Source organism: Strigops habroptila, chromosome 5, assembly GCF_004027225.2.
Source record: "Strigops habroptila isolate Jane chromosome 5, bStrHab1.2.pri, whole genome shotgun sequence".
Lineage (NCBI taxonomy): Eukaryota > Metazoa > Chordata > Aves > Psittaciformes > Psittacidae > Strigops > Strigops habroptila.
In genome coordinates this window covers 15,037,256-15,049,918 of record NC_044281.2, presented here as the reverse complement: position 1 = coordinate 15,049,918, position 12,663 = coordinate 15,037,256, and the positions used below count along the sequence as shown (strand labels likewise).

Here is a 12,663-nt window from a genome sequence, read left to right as displayed (position 1 = left end):
ACCACCAGTTCTCTTGCTGTGTAAGCTTGCCATGCTGTGGGGTTGCAAGAGAACAGATGACTGAGAAATGCTAGTAAATCAAGAGGAATAAAATTGGTTTGGCCCCTGAGAAAACAGAGGCATCAGTAACAATATAATGAAATGAAATAAAACCACAGAACAAAGCCCTAAGAAAGGGATTCTCTATCCTGACTGTTCTGAGGGCAGCATCTAATCTAATCAGCATCAGAAATTGACAGATGCTTGCAGTTCATTCAGCACTTGCAGACCCATTCAGCATGGGTCAGCATGAGACTGGTCATGCAAATACTGGAAAGGGAGAGTGCTGATTTTATAGGGCTCTGGATTAATGTACTTAATAATTTAAAAGCCTTTCAAAGAATCCTTTTCCTCCTCCAAAATGGGTGCCAGCCAAAGCAGCACCACATGCCACGTGTTCACATGCTTTTCCCTGCTTCTTTCTTTCTCTTTTGGCCATCATAGGCCAGCTCCTGAGAGATTTTTCAGAGCCCTGCTGAGCAGCTTGTGAGATAGGAGCCTCTTACCTCCTTGTCTCATTGGAGTAATTGCCATCTGACTGCCTTTTCAGGTTGTGTTTCTCCTTCTCCCCTCCTTTTTTTTTTTTCCTCCCCCTATGTAGATCATCCTTTACCTGATCTTTTGTAAGTCTTTTCCTCATAAACCTGACTTCTCTTTTAGCTCCAGAGAAGTCAAGTTTAGCTTCCTAGCTGCTTTCCCACCCAAAGCTGTGTGATGGTAGGTGAGGTGTTGCTCAGCCTGCAATGGTCTGCACAGCTACCAATGCACCACAGAGCAGGCTGGAAGCCTGTGGCTCCAATTAGAGCTACTTAATGCTACCTCTGCAGGCAGGGCACACATACCTGGTAGCTGCAATTCCCATTTCTACAGACATTGCTCCTCTCAGTGACACCTTCCAGGTCAGGAAATCTGCTGCTCTTATAAAAATGTTTTGGCTCTTGTACTGCTGCCAAGTGCCAGCCTAACTGCAGTGCTGTCAGCTTTATGGGGTAACATCTGATGCCAGCCTCTGTGGGCACCAAAGAAGATTCTGCTCTTGGGTTTAATGTGTCAGCTCTGGTTTTGGTGGAGCTGTAGAGATTCAGATCTCCACCACCCCAGTGCAGTTTTTGTTGGGGGAAAGGTGGGACAGAAATGCTGTTCTACTGTTTTTTTGTCTGCTGGGCAGAAAAGGGAGGATTGTGCAGTTCAGTTTGCTGCCTGTCTTGCATTGATTTTTATAATGAACTGCAAGAAAGCGCTTGCTAATCTGACCTCCATTTAACTGAAGGTTGGGCATGTCCCCAGATGGCAATTCACGTTACGCTTTGCTTCGCTGCTTCTTCAAAAAGGCCTGTTTCTCATGAAGGTTGCAGATGTTTCCTAAACCTTCTGGAGAAATCAGTGTGGTAAAGGATTTTACTTTAAAGCATCCTTGGTGTGCAGAGAAGGCAAAATGGAGGCTAAGTTATTGCCTTATTGGGGGAAAAAATGCTAGGATAGTGCTGTCTTTGCTAGGAACTGGACAAGGAATAGCTGACTTACATAATTGAGTGGTGAAGATCTGAGATCTGCTTTCTTGTAGCCATGTCATAGGAGTGAAGCTTTCAGGCACCATAAAAGCTTCCCAAGCGTAATTTGTTCAGATTTCTGTTGTAGCATTTTTCTGCCTTGCTGGAGCTGTACAGGCCAAATGCCTTGCAACAGGCCTTCCCCAGTTTAAAGAACCAGAAATGGGAGTATAATTTGTTACGAATTTTCTGTCTGCAGAGGAATTGCATCCTGTAAGACTGTGCTCTTAGGCTGGGCCATTAACCAAGCATGGTAACAGGAGTCCCTGACTGATGCAAGGGAAGAATGTGGCCCAGAGTGCTAGAGAAAGCCAATGATTAGTTTGTGTTTGCTCAAAGCTGCTGTCAAAAAACACCCTGACTCATCAGTTAAGGAAATGTGTTGAGCATGGAAGGAAAGGAGGGGGGTAAGGTGCTCTCAAGCATTTGTTATGCACTGCTGTAGTGGCACTGAGGTCACAGCCACATTGTTTGCTGAAGTCTATCAGTTTCCATTCCTGACTCTCTTGGTCATTTCAAACAGCCTGACTATGCAGATTTAGTGCAAAACTCATCAGCCCAGCTGTGGATCCTTTTCTTGTGCAGCAGACACCCTTTTTTGTATGGGATTGTTCATAGATCAAAGCTTTCTTGTGAAGTTTTAATCTATTTTGATTGGCAGCTTGAAATACCAGTTTTGTCCCATTCCTCCCCTCACTCCTTGTCCACCATGCACTGTCAGCTGGTTCTTCTTTGGCCCGGTTTCTTAAGGAAGACTTGTGTTTGTGGCGCGTGCTCCCCTCCCCATTTAAGTTTGGCCATTTTCCCCTTTCTCTTTTCACAAGAAGTAACTTCTGATCCCTTGAGCCAAACCACCTGCATTTGACAGGAATTGGGGTTTGACATCTCAACACTTTTATGTTCCTACAAATTTGGGGGGGTAGGGAGAGATGACTGGGCACAGGGAGTCTGTGCTAGACGTGTCACAAGATTGCAGCCGCAGCCAAGGCCAAAGCACTGAGAGATGCCAGCGTGGGGAAGAGCCTGAATCAGCTTCTGCACTGTAGCAGATCGCTGGTCTCAGGAGTCAATAGAGAACAGGGTTTGTCAGTCCTGCTGCTCAGACCCACGCACTAAGGACACATCTAAAGCCCAGAGATTCCCTTCTGGCTGTAACATGGGGATGCAGGCAAGCATTGCAACCTGTGGAAAAACAGGATGCATTAGTCTAGGAACAAAGCCAAGAGTGGGAGGCTGCTCCTATAATATACAGAATTATTGCTTTCTATGCTTCATATTCTGTTCTACACCAGAAAGCTGCTTAACAAATTCCACAGGATGGCTTTGAAATGCATACAGAAAAGCTGTCATTTCATTCCTTGGACTCTTACTGTAGAATAAGCTGCTACAGAAGGCTACAAACTCACGGAAGGTAGGAAGCTAAATATCTCTCTGCGCCTGTGCAACCTGCTGCTCTCATAAGTGGGCAGCCAGCACAGGTGTCAGGAGCACTCAGGCCATCACTAATTGATTGTTGTAGCTGGTTTTGGCTGACCAAGCCTTATGCTTTTGCCCCTTGTACTGGTGGCAACTGGTGATACAGTTGTTAACATAACTTTGAGCAGAGCAGACAGCTTATTGAGCTAGCTTCTCACTACCTCCAAAATATCCATGAATGGTGTTACTTCTAGATTGTAATTAACCTGGGCTGGATATAGAGCTGTCATTGCAAATTAGTAATATCCTTCTGTTCCCAGCAGTTTAAGGACTTGTTGGTAATGGCTGTGGCATGCAGCACAGAGTTGAGGGCTGTATGTTTTATTTTCCATCATTAAATGGAAAGCATGGTCTTGGCAACTTCTGTCCTACTTGCTGCAACAGTAAATGTTGGCTGTTGAGCAGAGTGGATATTTGCTGATTTAAAATACCTTGGTCAGTTCTCATGCCAGCTCCCCCATTAGCTGTGCAGTTATGTGAACCTGGGGCTGCTGGCAGTCCAGACTGCGAAAACAGCGTATAGTTTGTTCATGAACATTTTGGTACTGCTTTGGTAAGCAGCATTGATTGCCTTCTCACTCTTTCTATTTTGGGTACTGTGCACTTTCTCACTGACAGCAGAAGGTATCTGTACAGTCTCACCCCTCAACAGGACCAGGTATGACTTTCCCAAGGTTTCTGTTAATGCTACAGAAGGGGCTCCCTGACATTGACCTTTGGATATAGATATATTCTAATCAGCAGAGTGAACTCTACAGTTTATTGACTTCTGTTTTGTGCTCAGATCCTCTTGTTAGCTTTGAGGCAAAAGCAATATGGTAATGCAGTACCTTCATGAAGGCACTTTGAGCATACAGCATTCACCCTTTATCACGAGTGGCAAGGAAGGACCAGAAGGACTTCTAATGAGGAGTATCTTCATCACCTGTGTGTTGTGTCACCAGGAAGTGGTATTGTTGTAATTGCCATGGCAGCTCTTTCCACTTGTCCAAAGCAGGAATTGGCGAAAGATATCCCAGGCATCTTTCTCTGGAGCCTGAGAGTATGTACCCATCTTGGCATCTCTCTCTAGTTGAGCTCGGGACTGTTTTTAGCAATCACTTTTCAACTAAACAAAAGGCCTGTTTGACATCTCTTAGGATTCAATGCCAGGTTTGTGGCAGTAGCAGACGGGGAAGAGGAACTACCACATGCAGGAAAAAAAAAGACGAAGAAAATATTCCTCACATATGGAGGGTGGGGAAGGAGAGAAAATAAGGGTTTCCATAGCAACATTCCTTGAAGATAAGTATTTTTAAATCTGTGTGAATTTTAGCATTCAAAACACAGTTGTGTTTCCCACAGAAAGATTTGGGGAGAGCTGAAGTGGAAAGAATTCTTTCCTTACTTTTCAGGTCCTTCCTATTTCTTTTACAGAGGAGCCTGAACCCAAGATAAATGAAGTATGTGCGATGGCTCTGATGTTAATGCTCCTGTAAAGAAAAGCCTTGCTTCCAGGAGGCAAAAGCATCAGTCATAGTTCTGTATCTGCACCAACACCTGTGACACAAGCATTTGATCATCTCTTTAATGGGAAAAGTAGTTTAAATAGATCAATGCTAGGCCAGTAAAAAGTCACAAGGACAAATCTTACAGGATTCCACATTAAAACCAGTGTAATTTGGAGCAAAATCTGAATTATAATCGGCATACAGATAAGTATAATAGTGGCTATAACTGAAAGGGCAGAAGAAACAGTTAAAATGTGTCCTTAGTGAGTGCCTCAGTTACCTCAGTGACAGTGGAGCATTGCTGCAGGAGGGCAAATGATGCTCCAATGACACTATTAGGTAGGAAATGTTTGCTATTTATATGGGGTATCGGTGCTTTCTGAACCTTTATGAAGCTTCTCTGCTCCAGTCTCTGCAGTGCTGAGCAACTCATGGGTGCTAGCACACTCTGCTCCTACCTTCCTGCTGACATCCAGGCAGGTCAGCTCTGTCACAAGCCTGGCAGCGAGACATCCAGTGCTGTGCCTGCTTGGCTGCCAAGTCTCTAGTCTCACCAAAAAAGGCTTTTTTTTTTTTTTAATTTAACAGTTGCTTCCAACTCAGTAATGACTCAGACACTGCAGCAAGGGTACAGCGATCATCTTCCCCTTCAGAGTTCTATGGCAGAAGGCCCTGAGTATCCTCTCTAAAAGAGAGCTTGCTGGGCCCAGGCATCAGCTGGATTCAGATCTTTAATTTAACTGATGGAATGAGATGCTCCAGGAGTGCTGTGTACCTGCTCGCCCAGGGGCTGTGTTTCAGCAATAGACTAGTTGATTCCTACAAGTACTTTGTGTTCAGAAGCCTTGGGGAAGGGAGGCTGGGAGGAAATGAATAGTCATATATAAATGAGAAGGTGCTATTCACCCATTAAGGCTCTTGCCCTGGCCAAATTTCCCTAGGCCATGAATCCAGAAAGGAACAAAAATCTGTTGGAACAGGAAGTGATATTCAGCCATTTATCTTTTGGGGTGAGGGAGGGAAAGGAAATAAAGGTGTCTGAAAAAGCAAAGTTCCTATTGTCAGAGGGTAGAAATTGGCACTTAGCAGCATTGTTTCATACTGGCCAAGACCTTGATACACAATAAGCAAGGCCCAGATCTAGCTAAGGCAACTTTATTACCCTTGACAGCTTCCCTACATCTTCATTGGTAAAGCCTACCGGCCGCATGGAAAAAAAGCCACACTCTTCATGTCACTGTTGGATCCCCTATTGGAATTCACTGTTGTCAGATATATTATTCCCAGAATTAAAAACAGTATTTATGCCCTGATGTCAGCACTAACATGAAAATGCATACTCTGGCTTTGTAGTTTCCTGGACTGAAAAGCAACTGACTTGCTTATGCAGGTCTTGTTAGCTGTGAGTTATTAATTATATATATATAACTCATGTTTATTCCATCTAAGACCAATGTGGTACTTTGTGCTGCGCACAGATGCTCTAGCTCCATGCATTTGCCTTGCAGCTGAACCACGGGAGATGCAGGAACCCTGCAATACCTAAATAACAGAAAAGCAGCAACTTCAACCCCTGGTCCACAGCCTTCAGTATCCAGTATGTCACAAGCTGATTCTTACTCCATCCTTGGGTGCTTCTGAGTCAGCCTGGTACAGCAATGGGCTTTAGGGCGCTGTGGGCATCAGACAGTAGTAACTGGATTGCTGCTGTAAGGGGGAGCGGATGAATGCTGCCCTGTTGAGATGTGTACAAGTGTTTTCACATAGCTCTAACCTTCCACAAATGCAGCTTCCAGGCCAAAAAGCTCTGTCTTCTGGCAGCTTGGCTGCCACCTGCAACTGTCCTGCTTGGGGAGAAAGGTGCAGCAGATTTGTTTCTGAACATGTCCTGGCCTTGTGAGGTGGCTGAACTGCTTTTGCAAGCTTTTCCAGGAGTCTGAATGGTGGAAAGGTGCCTTGGGAGGAGTGAGCCATGTGAATTAATGGGAGCTGACAGGGATGTCTGCAAGAATACACTGTGGCATATGATGGGAAACCAACTGGACTAATGGTTGTAGCTGCCCCACATTCATTGCTGAGCAAGAGATTTGAGAACGGGGAGGGTGTTTGAAGCATGTAGTCCTGTTGTGCACAATTAATACTAAATTTGCCAGAGCCTGTGCCTTGATTTGATGATATTGTTCTAAAAGGAAGGAGCAAATTGATTGCTTGCTAACAGACTGCTCTAAATTAACTTCAAATGTGGGCCTGGGCCTGCAAACCTTTGTATGACTGTGACTATTATTTATGCTGCGTGATTGCATTGAATACCACTGACTATTCATATACTAGCCTAGGACAGTTGCACTTAAATCTTAGTTGTGGCTTTCAGTCATTAGAAACCAAATTTTTGAAGCTGTTTAGGTGTTTCGATTTTCTATACCCCATTAAGCACCTATTTGACTATTTAAGTGCCTTGATATCTTTGCAAGTCGAGTATTGTCATAATGCAAAGAAAAAGGAAATGGTATAGGGAATTTGCTGGATCTGGTTTCATATCCCAGCAGTGATAATTAGCTAGGGCCAGTTGCTATATATAGTTCATAGTGAACCTCTTTTGTGCTTGAGGAAGCTTGATGATGATAGTGACTTTCACATAGTAAAGGTAAAAATACTGCCAACATACATCCTGCATTAGCCTTTATTTATTTTATAGCTGTACTGTTCCAGTGTGGTAAACTGAGCTGAGCAATCACATTTTCTCAATTACCTTCAAGAACTGGAAATCTTTATCACCTCTGTGTTTCTTTCTCCCACTACTGCAGCACTGGTCTTGAAATTGTCACCACAGCTAAAAATCCTCATTGTGTAAATTAAACTGTGATTTTAAGAAATTTTACAGTGCAGCCTCCTCATAAAACTCCACCAAGTCTTTTGCTGATGTGACTCACTCAATTACTCATGTGGGCAGACGTTCGGATAATAAAAGTAGTTAATGGAAAGCTGTGAGAAATATTGCTGGTTCCTGAGGAGGCAGTGGAGGAGGAAGGCTACTGCAGGTATTTTATCCTGAGAGCTGCTGAACTCATTGAGCTCCCAGGCATTTTTTTAAGATAAGGATTTCTCCATTCTGCTTTTTCCTTTTGTATAGAAACAGCTTGAAAAATCAGATTGGCAGTAGAGGAGCAAAAGTACACCAGCTGTATATGTTTGCTTCTCTGCTCCTCTTCCTACATATTAGAGATGATAGCCAGTCTGTGCCCTGAAATAATCTCTATCCTAGCTGTGTATATACTCAAACAACACTCAATACGCTAATGAGCTATGGATTTCTGAATCAAGGAGTACAGCTAGCAAGTGGATAGATGAACCCTTTGGTTGGGGTGTCACGTATACTGACAAGGACCAGATTTTTCTGGAATGAGAAACAGGCCCTTGAGATTTGGTGTGCAATAGGTCAGGTAATACAACTAGAAGGCAGATTTCAATGACATTTCAGTAAGTGCACATTGGAGGAACATGGCACTTTTTGAACTTAGTGAGGCAGAAAGTTACTGAAGAGTAGGAAGGTACCACTTTGGTGTGAGAGCCCCCTTACACAATGAAATTATACAGGAATTATGGCTTCAAAGAGCCTTAGAATTAAGCCAAAACTGGGACTAGTGGAAGTGGACAAACTGATTAGAGCTGAGGGCAGCTAGTATTTGCGAAACCACTAGCACAGTTAACTCTTGGTTGTGTGGCTCTGAGGCTGCTAGATTTTTGAGAGATGTGCTACCGCAAATGGCTCCGCGGGCCCCTTCCAACAACAGCGATGGGTGTGAAAAGGGAGAGGACACGAGGATGTGCTCATTCTTCATGCAAGAAGAGCTGGGAGGGAGATTGTGGCTTAGCTTGTAAAATAGAGCTGCTGGCACAGAGAAGCAACGCATGCGTGTTGAAGCTGTGGACCTGAGAAAGTTAAGCTGTCAAATTATATTTAGCGAATGCATGCTGCAGTAAAGTGCAGAGAGGGAAGGAGGGGAATTAATGTATAGCTGAGCCCCATGGGTAGTGAGCACACAGAGCAGGGAGTGAGGCTGTTCAGAGGGGATGAATTGCCTTGGTGTTCCTGATTCAGATAAATCTCTGTGTGCGGTCAGGGATCTACACAGACTTGTATGATTACTTTGAACAGCAGAGCTCAGCTTTATTTATCTCTCAGTGGCTCAACCCCAGACTCCATCATGTGAAGGGTGACCAACCTGTGGCCTTCCACCCATTCACCTCTGGCCTCGTGCTAGGGATGTCTCCTGCAGCAATCCCATTCCCTAGTTGGGGAAGCAGCAGTCTGGCACGGGCTCTTGAAACCAGTGTCACAAGCTGCTGTACACCCCAGCTGCACACCCATCTCAGCCCCAACTCACTAGAAGCTTGTTAGCTAAGGTTGGCATCTGCAAAATAGGTTACCCTACCCCATTTGAATTCAGGGGTGTGAACACCTCGCTCCATTGTGTTCTCTGGAAAACCCAGTCCTAAAGAGACTAAGATGGAAAAAAAAAACCCTTAATTCTTACACCTGTATGAGATGGATCAAACTTCATGTGCTGACACATGTCAGTCATTTGGGTCCTGTCTTAAATTCCAGGGTGCTGAGGCTGTGACTTCGATTAGTTTGTAGCAGGGTGGTTCACCTTAGGCTCTAACTCTTTCCTGCTAAAAGCTCACTCATATGATTCAGAGATGTATTTGCCTTTGAAATAAATGAGTCCTTTAAGCTCCCTCTCAGAGGAGACAGTGCAGGGAGGCCTGGCTGCCTTCTGTGCATAAATATTCTGTCAAACCAGATTCGGGCTGAGGTGGGTGAAGCTGCTATGACTGATGGGGAGCCATCGGTCTCCATCTCCTGTTAGGCAGTACTGCATCGTTTTGATTTGTGCTGTTACCATGCTGTCAGAAATGACTGTGGGTGAGAGAAAGGGCTGAAATGCTCCCGTGTGTTAGTCAAGCAGGAGGACAAAGCAGTTAGGGGACAGAGAGCAATGCAGACTGTGATAGTGAACAGAAGCTGTGAAAAAATTTCTCCTCAAGAAATTGGCTGCTCATGGCCTGGATAGGTGTATTGTTTGATGAGTTGGAAACTGGCTGCACAGCAGAGCCCAAAGAGTGGTGGTGAATGGTGTCATATCTAGTTGGTGACTGATCACTAGTGGTGTCCCTCAAGGCTCGGTGTTAGGGACAGTGTTTTTTAATATCTTTGTTGATGATCTGGATGAGGGGATCGAGTGCACCCCCAGTAAATTTGCAGATGACACCAAGGTGGCTGGGAGTGTTGATCTGCTGGAGGATAGGGAGGCTCTGCAGAGGGATCTGGACAGGCTGGATCGATGGGCTGTGGCCAGTGGTATGAGGCAAGGCAACAAGGCAAAGTGCCGGGTCCTGCATTTGGGCCACAACAACCCCATGCAACGCTACAGGCTTGGGGCAGAGTGGCTTGAAAGCAGCTTGGCGGAAAAGGACCTGGGGGTACTGGTTGATGGAGCTGAACATAAGCCAGCTTGTGTTCAGGCAGCCAAGAAGGCCAATGGCATCCTGGCCTGTGTCAGCAATAGCATAGCCAGCAGGGCCAGGGCAGCAATTATTCCCCTGTACTGGGCACTGGTGAGGCCGCACCTCGAATCCTGTGTTCAGTTCTGCGCCCCTCACTACAAGAGAGACATTGAGGTGCTGGAGCGGGTCCACAGAAGGGCAACAAGTGAAGGGTCTGGAGCACAAGTCTTATGAGGAACGGCTGAGGGAACTGAGGGTGTTTAGTTTGGAGAAGAGAAGGCTCAGGGGGGACCTTATCGCTCTCTACAACTACCTGAAAGGAGGTTGTAGTGAGGTGGGGGTCGGTCTCTTCTCCCGAGTAACAAGTGATAGGACAAGAGGTAACGGTCTCAAGCTGCACCAGGGGAGGTTTAGATTGGATATTAGGGAAAGTTTCTTCACAGAGTCATCAGGCATTGGAACGGGCTGCCCAGGGAAGTGGGGGAATCACTATCCCTGGAAGTGTTCAAAAACCATGTAGATGAGGCCCCCAGTGACATGGTTTAGTGATGGCCTTGGCAGTCCTGGGGTAATGGTTGGACTTGATGATCTTAAAGGTATTTTCCAGCCTAGTTGATTCTATGATTCTAAAGAGGAGCTGCCTTCGCAGCCTTGTGAAAGAGAATCACTTGACCAGATGTGTGATGGAAGGCAGAAAGATGACTTCACAGACGTGATTTATTATCCTTCACATGCAATGGAGTTATGCTAATTCTAGGAACAACACACATTTGTTTGGTGGCTCCTAAGAATATTCAAGGCCATAAAAACCTTTTTGAAGGTTTGTGTGGTAAAAGCATGATTACAAATAGGACAGGATTAAAAAAGCTCCAGGGGGCAAGTTCCTGGAATTATTTAATTTCATACAGGAAGAAACAAAGACCTCAGAGAATGGTTCTAACTGTTGCAGCTGCAGAGCAAACTTGCAAATGTGAAGAAACCGTAAGCAGACCAGTAACATCTGCTCCAGTCTGTAGTGAGCTGGAATCAGTAGTTGAGAGAAGATTAATTTTGCCATGTGCTGTGCTGGAGCATTAACTCCACTGTCTACACTTTAGGGTCTGTCTCCCCAGCAGCCATATCAGACCTTACCTGGGGGATGTCACAGGGTCAGGACAGGGTGGGAAAGGACTTGGCGGTTGGTCTGGGTTTGCATCTTTGAGAAGGAACGCTGGCAGGAAGGAAAAACAAGTTAGAGCAGTTCTTTCCTCCCCCTCTCCCGGAGTGCTTTGTTGTTTGAACCCTTGGAAGGAAACTGATGAGCAACTATGCTTTGTGCTGGCTTCTCTTTGAGACCATTTGTTGCCTGTTTTCTTTTAAAGTCTGAAATGTTAGAAAGAGATCATTATTTTTCCTATTTAGTTTGACCTCTTCCTTCCTTGGAGACTTTCTCCCCTTGTACTGGCTCTGTCCTCACACAGTGCTGTGATGAAATAAAAGTTCAAGAGAAAACTTGAATTCCTAGGAAAAAGACTTGGTATTTGGAATGAGACATGTTCTAGAACAGTATGAATCTCTGTAACATGCCCTGTCCCTCTCTGGAGGTGCTGTTGGCCATCAGGTGTCAATCATGCACTGCCTCCATCTGAGTTGTCAGTACTGAAATAGCAACGTTAGGGCAAACACTTCCAGGAGATACAAACTACCCCGCAGGTCACTCGTCCCACCCTTTATGCAGCAAGTGTTTTATCCAGCTGCAGTTTCTCATAAGCAGAGAGGTAATCTGTGGTTATATTCTTGATTGCCCAGCAAATTGCTGAATGCCCGAGGAAGCAGGAGGAAAATGTGCAGCTGCAGGCTGTGTGGGGTTTTCATTCTGGTTTACAGTGAGGACTGGAGGTTGATCCTTTAAGATGCCTTGGAATCCTGACACCATTTGTTGCAGCACTGGATGCATAGAAGCTACATTCTGTGCTGAGAGACCACCCCGGCATTCTAGAATAGCTGTGGGAGTTAAATTAGCTGCTGTTTGCTTCAGGTGCATTGGATTATATGGCAAAGACTTGCCATCCAGCCGGAGGCAGATCCAGACACTATGTGAAGCGAGCAGGATGGCATGGTTATGTCTTTGTTGAGAGGGTAAAGGTACATACTTCGGTTACAGACTATTTTCTTAAATTGCCCAATTTTCTCTCCCTCTCCCATCCCTCCAGTAAGTGTTTCCTGCCAGCTAAAGGGCATGGACCTATGTATATGGTCAGTACACATGACCATAAGTTTGTGTGGTGGTATCAGAGACCTTTGACTTTTCCTCAGCCGCGAATCTGCTCAGCTCCATGTGATGCAGCAAGCACGGGGATTTTCAGCTTTTGTTTCTACCATCTACAAAATGTGAAAAGAAAAAAAAAAGGGGTGTGTGTGGAAATGCTCAGAAATGGGAACCTCGTGAAACTAGAGCAGAGTTACTTACATAAGTGAACTGAAAACCTGTAGCAGGATCTGTCAGAGACCTGACCTGGTCACCTATCTAAACAGGATGTTTACTCACACACCCTGATGTGGTAATTGTACTGTTCAGTTTTTCATATAGCAAAGAAAATTGATTACGATTTCTTACTGTT

General features: G+C 45.0%; 1 protein-coding gene across 1 annotated transcript in view; it reads left to right on the top strand.

Moving 5' to 3' along the window:
• The window catches only part of ABI2 (abl interactor 2), an 85,378-nt gene that overhangs the window by 281 nt on the left and 72,434 nt on the right, over nt 1–12,663 (top strand). The window lies entirely within an intron of this gene.